Source organism: Stenella coeruleoalba (genome assembly GCF_951394435.1).
Source record: "Stenella coeruleoalba genome assembly, chromosome: 18".
NCBI lineage: Eukaryota > Metazoa > Chordata > Mammalia > Artiodactyla > Delphinidae > Stenella > Stenella coeruleoalba.
The window spans coordinates 10,078,901-10,093,675 of record NC_137164.1 but is presented as its reverse complement, the minus strand read 5'-3'; the positions used below and the strand labels follow the sequence as shown (position 1 = coordinate 10,093,675).

The 14,775-nt window shown below is 38.7% G+C and overlaps 1 protein-coding gene across 7 annotated transcripts in view; it reads right to left on the bottom strand.

Annotated features, from left to right (window-relative positions):
- Positions 1 to 14,775, bottom strand: part of RFC3 (replication factor C subunit 3) — a 731,429-nt gene that overhangs the window by 350,530 nt on the left and 366,124 nt on the right. For all 7 annotated transcript variants that reach the window (XM_079902595.1, XM_079902598.1, XM_079902597.1 and 4 more), the window contains one exon: positions 3,248 to 3,438. The gene's annotated coding sequence lies outside the window, so the exon portion shown is untranslated. The remainder of the gene's footprint in view (positions 1 to 3,247; positions 3,439 to 14,775) is intronic.

Below are 14,775 nucleotides of genomic sequence, written 5' to 3'. Positions count from 1 at the left end.
CACAGAGGTGCTGAGAGAAGCAAGAGAAACGTTCTGTGGGAGGGGTTCTTGACAGTTTGGGCCTGAATAGATGGTTCCTAAATAAGGGACCAGGATTGGTTTGAATTTTGACCCACTATTTAATGGCTTTGAGGTCTGGGTGTATCACTTAACTTTTCTGATCCTCAGTTTCGAGTACTATAGTTCAGTTCAACAGTTAACAAACATCCACTGAGGGTCAGAGTTAACTCATCAAACATTCATTAAGTACTTATCGTAAGCAAGACCTGTGCTTTCTCCTGGAAATACAGATGTGAATAAATTGGATACCATCTCTGCACCAATAGAAATATGGTCTAGAGTTAGGCATCTACAAAAACATGAGGAAAATGCCTGACCGTAAGATTCCTTTCAAAATTCAGTGAAATAAGTAGAGCATGTGGCACATAGTAGGCACTCAATATACATTATAGTCACTGTATCAGATCTTTAGAAATTTGCACATATAACAACTGAATCAATATCAATAGCTTCAATGGGATCTTACCTGAAAGTTTAGCCTGCTCTCCTTAGGGAGAACCCTTCTATTTAAGGGGATCAAGGACCCTCGTTATAGAAAACATAACATGAAAAACACATCTGAACTGAGCATATTCAAGTTTGTAAATAGGGGGCAGCTAATTTTTTCATCATGCTCCCCATTTTCCATTTGGCATATATTGAATCCTTTTGAAATTGACAAGTAGCTTGGGCTTTTCAGTGAGAAGAAACTTAAGAAAGTTCAAAGCCATAATATTCCAGCAACTAAACTAGGCAACAATGACTACAAAATGGCATTTTAGAAATGGCCCTGCAGAAGTCACCCAGTAATGGCCTAGGTGGGTTAGACCCTCTCAGCTAAAGGTCAGGCCTGCTGTAGCAAAAATGAAAAAGGAAATTTAGGCAATTTTCCAAGTAATTTAGGGGAAAAACCCTTTCATCTCCGTTCTCTCAAGGTACAATGATTGGCACAAATCTCTACCCTGGCACTGGAGACCAGGCCATTGTGGAACCAAGGCTGAGTCAGCCATCCAGGAAACGTGGAGTGAGGGCTGTGAGCAGAAGGGACTCAGGAGGAAAGCACATTCTTACTGAGCGTTAGCTGGATGGCTGCTCTGTCCACCACATCGATTTGTTCGCCTTTCATTTGCAAGTCACCAACTCAACACTCCAGCTTTGCTGATAGAAGGTGTTCACTTATATTAATTCATATGGAATTTTTCTGGTAGTCATTCTCCTCACTTTAAATGCAGCAGAGTGATTACTTCTGAACCCAGAGAGCAGGGAGCATTCGGAGTTAGAGAGGTGGGCAAACAATTGCACAGCAATCAGAATCAGAACTCGACAGGAAAAGAGCTTCCTCACTGGGCTGCCAACCAAAATCACATCAAACAATTTTAAAGGAACTAAGAACTTGTTTTCACTGCTTCTCCCTATCTGCATCTCTCTCCGGCAGGATGTTTACTTACTGCTCAGTCTGATCAATTGCACCAGTTCACTAAAGATAAATAAATAAACCCCACCTGGTGACTGTTTTATCATCCTGAAGTCCAACCTCTAGGAATAATTTTGCCAAGTTGAGCTTTGGCAGGAAAGGGAACTTCTGGATGCAGTGCCCACCATCTTGGCTCTACCTTTTCTGGGCTATACACACTCAGTTACTTCAGATAAATCACAATGGATTATACCTTAACCAAGGAGGAAAATATTGTATGGGGGGAAAACAAGACTTTAGAAACAAAAAGCATTCTAAGAAATGATTCCATCACTTAGTGCCTGATTTTTGGTAAGTTACCCAACCTCTCTGAACTTGGTTCTTCATCTATACAATGAATATTAGTGGGTATTAACTTGTTAACATAAGTAAAGCCCTATCACAGGGCTTGGATAAAAACAAGTACGTAGTAAAAGTACCTTGGCTCATATCTAGTGACTATGCCTCTCTGCTTCTTCTTTTCTAGGGTTCAGTGGGTGGACCAGAACCCAATGTGCAGATTCAACACTCTCTGATGCTGAAGGAGAATTTGTTACAAGGCAGCTCTAACTCTGACTTCATCCTAATTGTATTAAACTACTAAAGTTGATTTATCTTAGCAGGTGGTCTCTTGAGAGAGATGAAATAGACCAAATAATATAGACTGAAGCTCCAAATGCTGTATTAGATGTAATTTCCCTTAGTTCCTATGCACCTCCACTCCACTTCCAAATAGTTGAACAGAATAGAAGCAGAAGTCTGAAACAGCTGTTACACTTTAGTTTCTCAACTTAATTTTAGATGTCCCAGCCAAGTCACCATTAAGCAGTAGGAATAACGTTGTGCCCAGTGATGACATGTTTTGTTTATTTATTTTGATATTATGTTTACTATAAAGTCAATCTATGCACATGAAGAAATGAAAACAATATAGAAAAGTGTGAAGTAGAAAGTGAGCACTTTCTATAATCCCATGTGTTTCCCCATCTCCCCAAACTCGACTACACATGCACAATGAATTTGGAGGCTGACTTCCGGATGGAGCAGGTGACACTGAATTGAGTGAATTCCATTCTTCTGGAAGACAATTTCACCATTCACAATGCTCAGGGTTGTGACGTTCGTCAGGAGATAGTTCTAATGGAAAGGCAATTCTGATCTTTGTGTTGGCTGTGGCATCCTTGAAGGGCTTGGACAGCCACTCTATAACTGCTATACAATCACTTGCAAATGAGCCCCTTAGTACTGTTGAAGTCAAATTTAATACCATGTAGAAAATACCAAAGTATTTTGATTGCCATATATAAGTGGAAAAGATCTTTCAAATTCCTAAATTTCTTACCAGTTTTTTTGAGAATTGCCACCAAAAATAATAGCAATGACTTTTTCAACCCACAGGATATTCCTCAATTCACTGAAACAATAAACCAAACAGGCTCCATGTCCTTTATAGGTGCCCAGCACATAACTGAGGTATTAATATAAACTGCTTCAATTCTGTATTTATTATACACATAATGCATACAAAGAAATTTCTGCAATAGTCTTTTTATGGATTTTTCTATCTCCCTTTTCCCACTTGGCCACACTGGTTGACTCCATTCTACTCATGCAATATCTCCCTAAAGCAAAACGGTAAAGATGGAAAAGTTTCTACTGAAAAACTGTCTGGCTTGAGTGATCATTGATTTTGTGAGGGATAGTGATCACTCACAAAGAAAAGTCCAAATGCTTTTCATCCAGGGTTCTCCTTACCGTGATCCAGTGTACCTTTCCAGACTCTTCTCCCCTGATCACCTCCAGGCCATGGGCTCCTAAGCACAAGTTGGATTGCTTCTACAGAATTATTCCAGCATCCTTGCCTCCATGTCTGGACTATGGCAACTTATTCTAACCACCTGAAATGCTTTTCGCCAATTCTTCTGTATCTGAGGTGTCATATTTATCTGTATGAGAAATAAAAATGTTTTTCAAAACAGCAATGAAAACAAAATGACTGTAGCCACTCCTGCTGTGAACGTTGGTGTGGCGGAGATGAGTGGCTATTGGTAGCATTGACAATGTCCATATTCAAAGAAGACAGTCCTAAAGCATTTGAGCTGATCAAGATTAAGGAAACACTGCCTTAAAGGCTTTGTGCTGCTTAAACGGCACAAATAGTTGTAGAAGAGAAACCTCTGATATAGTAAAGTACTGTATTGTCCGTGTGTACCTAAAGTCACTTGGAATTTGGTTTAGGAAGGGACTATAGACAATTGTTCAATGTAATAGCCTGGGAGCCTTTTGTTGTCTTTTGAGAGTCAGCCAAGGTACACCACAGAGAGGAGCTTCATGAGATAACCAGGGGATGAAGTGGAAATATTCTCCATGAGAAAGACCTGGTCACAGAGCACGGCTGCAGGCCTTTTAATTATAGGGCTTTCCCTCCAACTTCCAAGCATTTTGGCAAAGTTTACTTAACCCCCCAGCCTTGTGTCTGTGGAAATTCAGGGAGTAGAGGAGAATACAGGGGTGGGGGGTGCCCAGCAAGTCAACACGGTGTGAATAGGAAAGCACGTCCTAGAGGTGGGGCGCTCACAGAGATGGAGGACTCAACAGCAGTGGAGACCCAAAGCCAGGGTGGCTGGGAGGAAATTAAGACCCCATGAATCCCTGGACTTCACGGACATGATGCTAGGTTCCCCCAACATGTTATGGATATAAACCAGTTTGAGTTCAATCTTAAAGGGTACAATAACCCCAGAAAGCTAAGGGACTTAGGTAATATATGAGAAGGTGATATGTGAGCGAAATATCCATTCATGAAAGCCCAAATGAAATGCCATATTACCAACCAAGTAAGTAAAAATTAAGAGAAGATGGAAGAAAACAGGACAGCACTAAGGAACTGCAGAGCTGGAACAAGAAGAGGGGGCAGGTGGTAGACAGTTGTTTTCAGCCCTCCCTGTCACTGCAGCCTTGTGAAGCAATGCCTGTCAATCACTTCCCTCAAAAACCCTGTCTGTGGCTTCCCCCCATTGCTTCTGTATCCCCACACATCAGAAACATCCCCAGAAGAGACAGATAGTCCTTGCTGTAAAGGAGAGGACTTAGGAGAAGGAAGGAGTACAGAGATGTAAAAAGACTCATATTGAGGTTGCCCAAATGTATTTTCTCAGGGTTGTGCTGTTTGAAGTAAAGCTCAAAAGGTCTACCCACATTTGTTAAAAGAGAACTTCTGAACAGTTGGGCTTTATAATAATGATATTCCATCCATGTTTTCCTCTATATAAAGAGGATATTAAATATGTATTAGACACAGGTGACTCAAAAGTCTTAGCTGTGATTATTCTGTGAGGAGTACAATTCAATTTTTCTAATCAAAATGGAATTTTAGCATATTTTTGGAATTCTTGAAACTTACAGTATTGAAAATTTTCCTAAGTGTTTCTCTGTTAATTTGTTATAGCATATACATTAGAGCAGAAATTTCATTTGACTATGTATTTGTTTATAACTTAAAGCAATAGGATGAGGGAGAATAATAGAAACCTAGAATCATGGAGTTAGAAGGGACCACAGAGGTTGCCAAACCTTATGTTTTACAGGTAAGGATATGAAATCAAAGCCCAAGTGCAGAGAATTAGATTTTACTATTCTCGTTCTATTAACATTGGGTTTAACTAAAAGTAACAATCTCTCTAATAGAAGCTGTAAATTCAGGACCTACTCAGTGCTTATGCAGTGGTGATTCATGATGATGATGAGGGTGGGGATGACTCCATTATTAGCCCAGCTCTTCAACCCTCCTTAACTTCATACCCTTTACCATGTGACCTTTAATCTTCTCCCAGGAAGAGGGTGGACTGTATTTCCCTGCCCCTTGGCTTTGAGTTTAGCTGAGTGACGGGCTTTGTCCAATAGACTAAAGTGTAAGTGACAGTGTGAGAGCCAGATCTGATCCTGTACCTTAAGAGGGCTGTGGGTTTCTGCTCACTGTCTTGAGCCACACACATTATAATGAGAAGAACATTTCTTGTCTAAACCACTGGTTCAAGGGGGACGAGAAACACATGGAGCAGAGCCATCCCACCCCAGCCCACAGATGCACAGTAAGAAGCAGAGCTGTCCTGCGGCCTCAGTGAAGCAGAACCAGCCAGCCAAGCCAAGCCTGGATCAGCCACCTCCCTGCCAACCTACAGATGTGTAAGCAGTAATAAATGACCTTTGTTTTAAGCAACTGAATTTTTAAATGCCAAACGGCTTATTTTCACATTATCATATACATTCTCGGCTGTATTTTACCCCAAATCAGTTAAAGTATGCCATGTTGTGCAACTTCCTTGCTCAAAGGAAATGTTCCAGAAGCTCTGGATTGCCTGAAAATAAATTTAAGTTCTTACCCTGGCTATGATTCTTTGCAGATTAGCCTCCCACGGTTTCCAACATGTTGCCTAGCTTCAGCTGGACTACTGTAATTTGTATGTGTGCCTAGAATACGGGCTTTGGAGTTATGAATATGGATTCAAATCTTGGGTCTGCCCATTTATTTGTTATTTGACTTGGGGCAAGTTCCTTTACATTAATCCCTGAGTCTCAGTTTATTTATCCGTATAATGGAGCCAACTATACCTACATCACTGGGTTATTATGGAGAGTCAGTTACGTGGTACGTGGAAAGAACCTGCCATAGTGTTTGGCTTTTGGCAGGCCTGAGGGGAGGGAGGGAGTATCTGCTCTCTTTTTCTTTTGTTTCTACTTCCACCCGTTAAGGACAACAGCCAAAATCTCTGCTTTCCATCTAGGAGAATATCTAAGGTAAAACACAGCATCTCTGATGCCCATACACCTCACAAAAGCAAGGACAGTGGTGAATTTTGTTAGAAATTGGAATCCATTGAACTATATTTATTGGTGATCATGCTGCTGGTGCCAAAAGCCAGGGAAGATTCCACATTTCCTTTTTCGGTTTCTGCATTTTGTCAAACATAAACTACCTCTTCACTTGAGGTAACTACTCCACTTTATTTTCTGTCTCCAAATGGATGTTTACAGCAATCTTGAGGTCCTCATTTATCTACCTGGTTGGGTATGGAGGTTTTGAGTCTGTATTTCAGGCCCAGTGGGATCTCTGTGGGTATTAGTGTCGAGATTCAGAGTAGAGGGTATGAAGCCTGTTTTCAGTCTTGACTCTGAGACATGGTGTCCAATCCAATCTCCCATGCCATCAGCAATCTCCTTTATGTATGTGCTCCATTGGTCGGTACCCAGAGGAGAAGAGGGATTCCTTTCCCTCTTCTTTGCATCTCTCTACATTCAGCCTGCTTCCCTCTTCTTTGCATCTCTCTACATTCAGCCTGCTCTTCAAAAGCTAGTTCTAATCTTGCTCTGTGATCCCCCACAGTGAAAGGAAACTCCACCACCTCCAAACTGCAGTAAAGCTGATCTATCTATGCAGCTCGTGGGGCTTTTGTATAATTAGCTACTTTCTATGTGTTTACATAAAATTGTCTCTTTCAGTTTATTCAGTCTTTATATTACTTTTCTGTTTATCTCCTTCAAGGCTAACCTGATGCCTTGCCCAGGTAGATGTTCAAAAAGCATCTACCTTATATATAAATGATCTATTCTTGTGTATTCACGCCTTCTGTTCCATCCCAAAGCAGGCTATGTTGACAAATTTATGCGACACTTGACTTTGGGGATTTTACACTTTGACCAATAATATTGGTTTGTTGTTTTAACATATATTAGAACTATAATTGCTCATCTATTGCACAACTTCCTACGTCTGCTGCTGCCTTTCCTCCTTGCATACTTCTCTTCTATTTCCCCTTCAAGTCCCCCTCTCCCACCTCCTACCACCACTATACAAGCAATATATATTCAGAACTTAGGCTAAAAATGGTTCTCTGATCTCACCTCTCTTTATCCTCCCTAAACTGCCTGGTCTTTAAAGCAATTTTCTTTAATTGTTGATTTATTTAATTCCTTTGAGCCTATAGATTGACTCTCCGGTTCTATTTACCTTATTTCTTCTACTGCACCTTCCTTAAGTTGAAAATAATTAGGCCTCTGATTTTTGTTTGCTTGTGTACAAAACAACAGAAAAGTTGCCAGCTCCTAACATTTTACAAACAGAATTAATAGAAAAACAGCCACTGTAGGTTGGTAGCCTGGTGAATGTAATGCTAGGTGAATGTTGACTGGGTTGGATTTTGGATCGAATAGGGTTAAAATAGACAGTGGTTCTCTTTCAAAAAAAAAAAAAAAAAAAGACATGGAAATTGGAAGACTGAACTTTAGCACTTGCCAAATCGAGGGTCTCAGAATTGGAAATGCCCTCTTCCTGACTCTGACAGGAAGCTCATGTTGATAGAAGCACCAAAAAATGAAAATCTCTGTCAAATGTGGTACTTGATCTTGTAGACTAGCTTCTGCTTGACCTGAAGTGGTCAGTGGAGCATGGTGCTGTAAATGGAGGGGAGAGAGAGTGACTGTTTACCCAAAACCTGAAACAAAGGCTGTGTTTGGGAAATACAAGATAAAAAAATATCGCCATGGTAACAAATTACTTTTATACTCACATAAAGCAAAAATAGATCTCTCTCTCTCTTCCCCTCTGAAAAGCACATATTTTAAATTACATGGAAGATTAAAGGTGATATGCAGAAACAGCTGCATGAATATATTTTCATTTTTCTTCATTTGGTTTATACTAATGTCAGTATAAATCTGAAAGGCAGAAATAATTTTGAATTGGAAGCATCTCAGTTCCAGAGAGCAGGAGCAACTTAGAAAAGAAATGTATAATTCAGTCAAAAACTCTATTTTGACTGTAATATAATGATGGAAGAATTGAACTTATCAAAACAAAATGTTCCTGGCATCAGTCACCAAGGAAAATATCGTTTCTCCATGTATGTTTTTCCTTGTATTTGAAAAGTCCAAAAATGTTTTACTCTTCCCTTTGGCTTACAAAGTAGAATTCTTCAGTTTAACTTACATGAAAGATAAATGATATTTTCAGGAGTCCTTAGGTCTTTCTTTAAAATTCCAAGAGATGCTGCTCCATGTAGGAAATGCTGTAGAACACTGGTGTGGGGCCTGGAGAGAAAGGAGGAGGATACAATCCAGTTTCTCCAGCAGAGCTCTTGGAAGTAGAGTCCTAATAAGCACCCCCGACACTACCACTCACCTCCCAGGTCAGAGCTCTCTACTGGCTTACCTGGGCATCATTGACCTGTCCTATGAGACATGAAAGTTAAGTAATAAAAAGTAGATATTTTGGCTTGATAAATTTTCTGTGACCAGTTTTATTTCCCTTGGAAGATTGTTTTCAACACTTAACAATAATCTTTATTTCCTTAGTGAAATCTAAGGAAGATCCTTTATACTGTCTTTCCCAAAGCCAGAAAACTATCTGATGGACCATATGAAACTTCCATTTTACACAGGTCAAAAACAACCAAATATTAGCAATTTCATAGGGTTTAACCTAGAAAATATTTTATCTACTCTAATGGTCATAGGACTTCCCTCTAAAGCACTAAAACTGTTGATAATTTTCTTCAAATCCATCACAACTTTTTTTTTTTCTTTCTTAGATAAGAGGTGAAAGGCCTTCATCCTTAGTGATGGGTTGTATTTCTACATGTCTGACTCAATAAGCCCAAACCTGAACTTATCATCACCAACAACAACCGAGCCAGCCTACTTCTCTATTTCAGCAGTTGGCTCTCTCACACACCTAATCAGAAGTCTGGGAGGAATCCTCAATGTCTCTCGCCTTCAGTTCTAAGTATCAATATTTATAGGCACTGAGTTTCATCAATTGAAATCTTTCATCCTCAAACTCAGTGATGCTTACTTATCACTACTGTAGTTCAGGATCTTAACACACCTGCATTTGTGCAATAGTCACATGAATAGTATCCCTATTTGCATCTCCTCATTCAAAGTCAAGTTCCACTGCTGCCAGAGTAGTTTCTCCAATATTACAAATCTAAAATATCCTTCTCCTTGTCAAAAACCTCACAGTTCCCCATTGCCTAGGGATAAACTCAAAATTCCTAAATTGTAGCCACCTTGAACTACCAGGTCCTTTTATGCTTGTTTTCATTTGCTTCTCTGGCTGCTGTTCCTTGAATAGCCAACCCTACCCACCCACCCCCACAACTGTTGGCCAGCTTGGAAACCCCTAATCAGCATTTAGGGCCAAACTCAGAGGCCGGGGAAAACTCCTTCATCTATTCTCTTTAATGTCCTGACATCCAGGAAAAGAATCTCTCTCTTCTGCCTGAGCCCTCTGTCCATACCCAACATACATCATAGGTAGTATGGTTACTTGTATAAGTAACTCCACCCTGTCCACAGATTGTGAGTTTCTTGAGTATACATAGTTTTAGTCAACTTCCTTTTCCAAAAATCCAGCCTAGGTCTTCACCATTATTCATTATCGAAATGCATCAAATGAATCACTGCATATACCTTCCAAACACTCTAATCACTTGGAAATAAGAATTTGGTTTATTTACAAGTTCACTCATTACCTAAGAATATAGTATCTTTCATTTTTTTTATTTTTGGGAATATTAGTTCTTCCTTTTAATATTGTTGTACATGTAGACTAGACTTCACTCTCAAACACCTGTTGTTATTGTTGTGTTTGGTTTTGGTTTTGGTTCCTTATTTTCAATTCTGAGCAAGAATCCCTTGAAGCCATGTGCACCCAAACTGCCTCTGAAGATCTCATATGCCTACATCCATTTTCATGTTGCTGCCATAATCTTTCATTAATCCAGATTTCCTGGGTAATGTAGAAGATGCTATTGATTTGATGCTCCCCTCCACATCGTATTCACCGACCTCTAAGTTCATTTTGTTGGGTTGGACAGTATCTCATCTGCTGACAACCAACTGCCCAGCTCACGCACCCACCTGTTGCAACCACCCTGTTCCTGTTTCTCTGCCGGTAGGCTTTCCCAGTTCTATAGAAGTTTGAACGCAAACCAGGAACAGAGTGGTTGCAACATGCTATACATTTTATTCCCCAGGGGGCAGTTTTCAGAAAATGATAGACAGGACTGGGTGGATAAATACCCCAGCTTCCCAATCCATGAGGGGGACAACTCTGAGATGCGTTCTACCCCATTCCTCAGGGTTCCCCAGTGGAATAGTGCCTCAGGTGCCCACAGAGGTAACACACTAAGTAACAACTTTTAGTGGTGCTCCTTCCTTCTCAATTTCTCTTTCCTTTCTGTTTTCCATTTCCTTTCCTGTGCTTCCTTTGACCACTTCCTAAATAAATGACTCACACCAAGTCCTTGTCTTAGAATTGCTTTGGGGGAAACTAAAATTAAAGTGGGGAATATTTGGGGGACGTAGTGTCCAGGCAGTTCAGAACATCTATAAAACCAGGGTGTGTAATAAGAAAGTCACAACATTTTAGAACAAATAGCACCATAAAGATCATGTTGTCTTGCTTACTCTCTCTTGCTCTATTACCTCTGATCCCCCTGGCTATCCTGCTTTATGTTTGCACAATTCTTTGTTCCCTTATCACTTGGCTTAAGTGAAATGGTGAATTTTTCCAAAGTAACTAATATACAGGCAAAAGAAAAATGCAAACCAAATATAAGACATCATAGGGCTTCCCTGGTGGCACAGTGGATGGGAGTCCACCTGACGATGCAGGGGACACGGGTTCGTGCCCCGGTCCGGGAAGATCCCACATGCCGCGGAGCGGCTGGGCCTGTGAGCCATGGCCACTGAGCCTGCGCATCCGGAGCCTGTGCTCCGTGAGGGGAGAGGCCACTGCAGTGAGAAGCCCGTGTACCGCCAAAAAAAAAAAAAAAAAAAGACATCATAGAAGCACAAAACTTGACAAAGGTACTTTATGAGTTTGCTAGAGGTGCTGTAACAGTATCCCACACTGGGTGGCTTAAACAAGAGAAATGTCTCACAGTTCTGGAGGCTGGGAGTCTGAGGTCGAGATGTGGCAGAGTTGTTTTCTTCTGAGGGCTATGATGGAAAATCTGTTCCAGGCCTCTGTGTTTGGCCTGTAGATGGCCCTCTTCTCCCTGTCTTCTATGCGTGCCTGTCTGTATCCAAATTTCCCTTTTTATAAGGACTCCAGTCATATTGAATTAGAGCCCACCTTAGTGACCTCATTTTAAATTGATAACTCTGTAATGACCCTATCTCAAAATTAGGTCACCGTCTGAGGTACTGGGAGTTTGGACTCCTGCATATCTTTTTTGAGGGGACACAATTCAATCATAATGGTTGACAACACAGATCCCTTGTGAAACTGAAGTGGGAAGCTGCCTCTACTTTTCTTATACAAATACGGACATCCAGAGGCAAGTTCCCTTCTTCATTTCAGCCCAATCCAGTTTACTAAAGGGCTAATCCTACACCTGAGGTAAAGATCAAGCAGTTGGTTGCTGCTGTTAGATTTACAAGGGTTGTAAAGTTTAGTCTTTTTGCAGCAGGTTGAACATTCTTAGAAAATGTTCAGATCCTTATTTGAGCATTATTTTTCATGTAAATAAAATGTAGTTCTAATTAATGCATACTATGAAATACAATATCCTCCTTTGATAAACGTGCTTGCATACCACTGCACAAATTGTACAAGGATTGAATGGACACCTTTACATATATAGTTTGTTTTTGCACATTTGTAAATGTTTTTTCTGAGATGTTCAGAATTAAAACCATTCGGTTAGAAGTGTATATCATTCAGAAGGTCCAGATTTCTTTCCAAAAAAGCTGTACCAGTTTTTCTTCTAAGAGCAATGTGTGAGTGAATTGTTCTCCCACATTCTCATTAACAACAGATATTATCAGTTTCTTTGTCTAACTTTTGCAAATTTGATGAAAAATTGATATGTTACCTCTATTTTAATTGGCATCCTGTAATTAAAGGGAGTAAGATGAGCTTATTTCATTTATTTATTGTCTATTTCTCCTGTCAGCTGCCTGGTTATAACATTTGCTCATTTTATGGTAAGTCTCTGGACATTTTCTTATGTATTTGCAAGAGCTTATTAGATATATATTTGTGAGTTAATTCTTAGCTGGTTTTTCATTTACATTAAGCTATTTATTGAATATATTTTTACGTGTAGTATGAGTTAGGAATCAACTTTTTCCCCCAAGTGGAGGGATAACTGTCCCCAAACTATCTTTTGTTTACTGACTTGATCAAAAACATATAATTTTAATGTCAAAATTCTCTATCTTTTCCATTGATTTTCTCTTCCTACACAAATCAAACTACTTATATCAATTATTAATGCTTTAAAATGTTCTTGCTATCTGGTAGAAAAAAATCTTACTATTTGTCCTTGCCTGTTTAGAACCAGCTTATCAAATTCCATTTGTGTTTTTCTTTGTTGCGGTACATGGGCCTCTCACTGCTGTGGCCTCTCCCATTGCGGAGCACAGGCTACGGACGCGCAGGCTCAGCGGCCATGGCTCACGGGCCCAGCCGCTCCACGGCATGTGGGACCTTCTCAGACCGGGACACGAACCCGTATCCCCTAGCATCAGCAGGCGGACTCTCAACCACTGCACCACCCGGGAGGCCATCCATTTGTGTTTTGACTAGAATTGCTTTCTATGTATAGATTAACTTGTTCAAAAGAATTCTTTCCCCCATTGAATTTTCTTCTCAAAATCCAACTGACCATAAAGTGTTGATTTATTTCTGTATCCTGTTATCATACTGTCTTGGTAACTGTAGCTTTATAATAGTTTGAAATCTGATAGCATAAGACTTCCAACTTTGTACTTCTTTTTCAGGAATGTTTTAATTCTTCTAGGTAATTTGCACTTCCATGTAAATTTTAGAACCAGCTTTTTAATTGCTTCAAAAAGCCTTATTAGGATTTTGATTGAGAGTGCACTGAATCTATCAATCAGTATGGAGAGAATTGATATCTCAATAATATTGAGTCTTCCAATCCACAAATGTTTCCATTAATTTCAGTCTCCTTCAATCACTCCCAGTAATGTTTTGTAATTTTCAGTGTAGAAATCTTGCAGTTGTTAAATTTATTGATGTTGTTCCCCTAACAACCCTAAATATTTTTATATTACTATACATGATACTATTAAATTTTAGTCCCATTTTTTTTGGTGAAGTTTATAGAAATCCAATTGATTTTTTTTTATATGATGGACCTTGTAAATCCTGTGTTCTTGTGGAGTCACTTACTAGCCTTAATATCTCTTTTGCAAGTCCCTTAGGATTTTCTAGGAATATGACTGTGATCTGTGAATAAAGACATGCAAATGTGTGTTTTACACACATATATATAGATATACTTTATTTATTTATTTGTTTATACTTTATTTGTTTATTTATTTCCTTACTTCATTAGCAGTGACTTAATGACTTCCAGGGCAATGCTGAATAGAAATGGTGAGAATGGAACCCTAGTCTTGTTCCTGATTTTAAGATAAAATTGTTAAATGTTTCTCCTTTATATATAATATTAGCTGTAGCATTTTTGTATGCATACTTTATGAGACTGAGGGCCTTTCCTTCTATTCTTAATTTTCAGAGAGTTTTTTTTTTTTTCTACCATAAATGGGTGTTAAATGTTTTCATGTTTTTCCCTATATCTTTCAAGACAATAATATAATTTTCTCTTTATGTGTTTTGCAGTGATTGGCTCTTGAATACCAAACAAATTTTGCATTCTTGGATAAACTCCATCTAATTTGCTATATTTTGAGTTTTAAAAAGTATTTTACATGTTATATTTATTATTAAATATTTAAATATAATATAAATTTTAATATTAAAAATACTTTAAGTATAATTTATTTATTAAATGGTATACTATAATTAAATTATCTTTAAAATTTATTAAATATATTGCTTATTTTTATTTAAAACATATTTTATATATATTTATACTTTCCTGGATGTGATTTGCATTTATTATTAAGTATTTTACATCTATATCCATGAGACATACTGGTCTGTAATTTTCTTTTTTTGAAATGTCCTTGGTGGCCTCATAAGATAAGTAAAAAAAATATTCCTGCCTCTTCCATTATCTGGTAGAGTTTTCATAAGATTGGTATTATTTCTCCCTTGAATGTTCCTTAGAATTTATCAGTAAAGCACTCTGTTGAAGATTATTTTTAATTATAAATTCAATCCCTTCAATAGATATGAGGGTATTCAGATTTTGTTTCTCTTTATGTGTCCATTTTGTGTGAGTTGATAAATTGTGTTTTCCAGTTTCATCTAAGTTGTTTAAATGTATTGCCATAAAATAGTT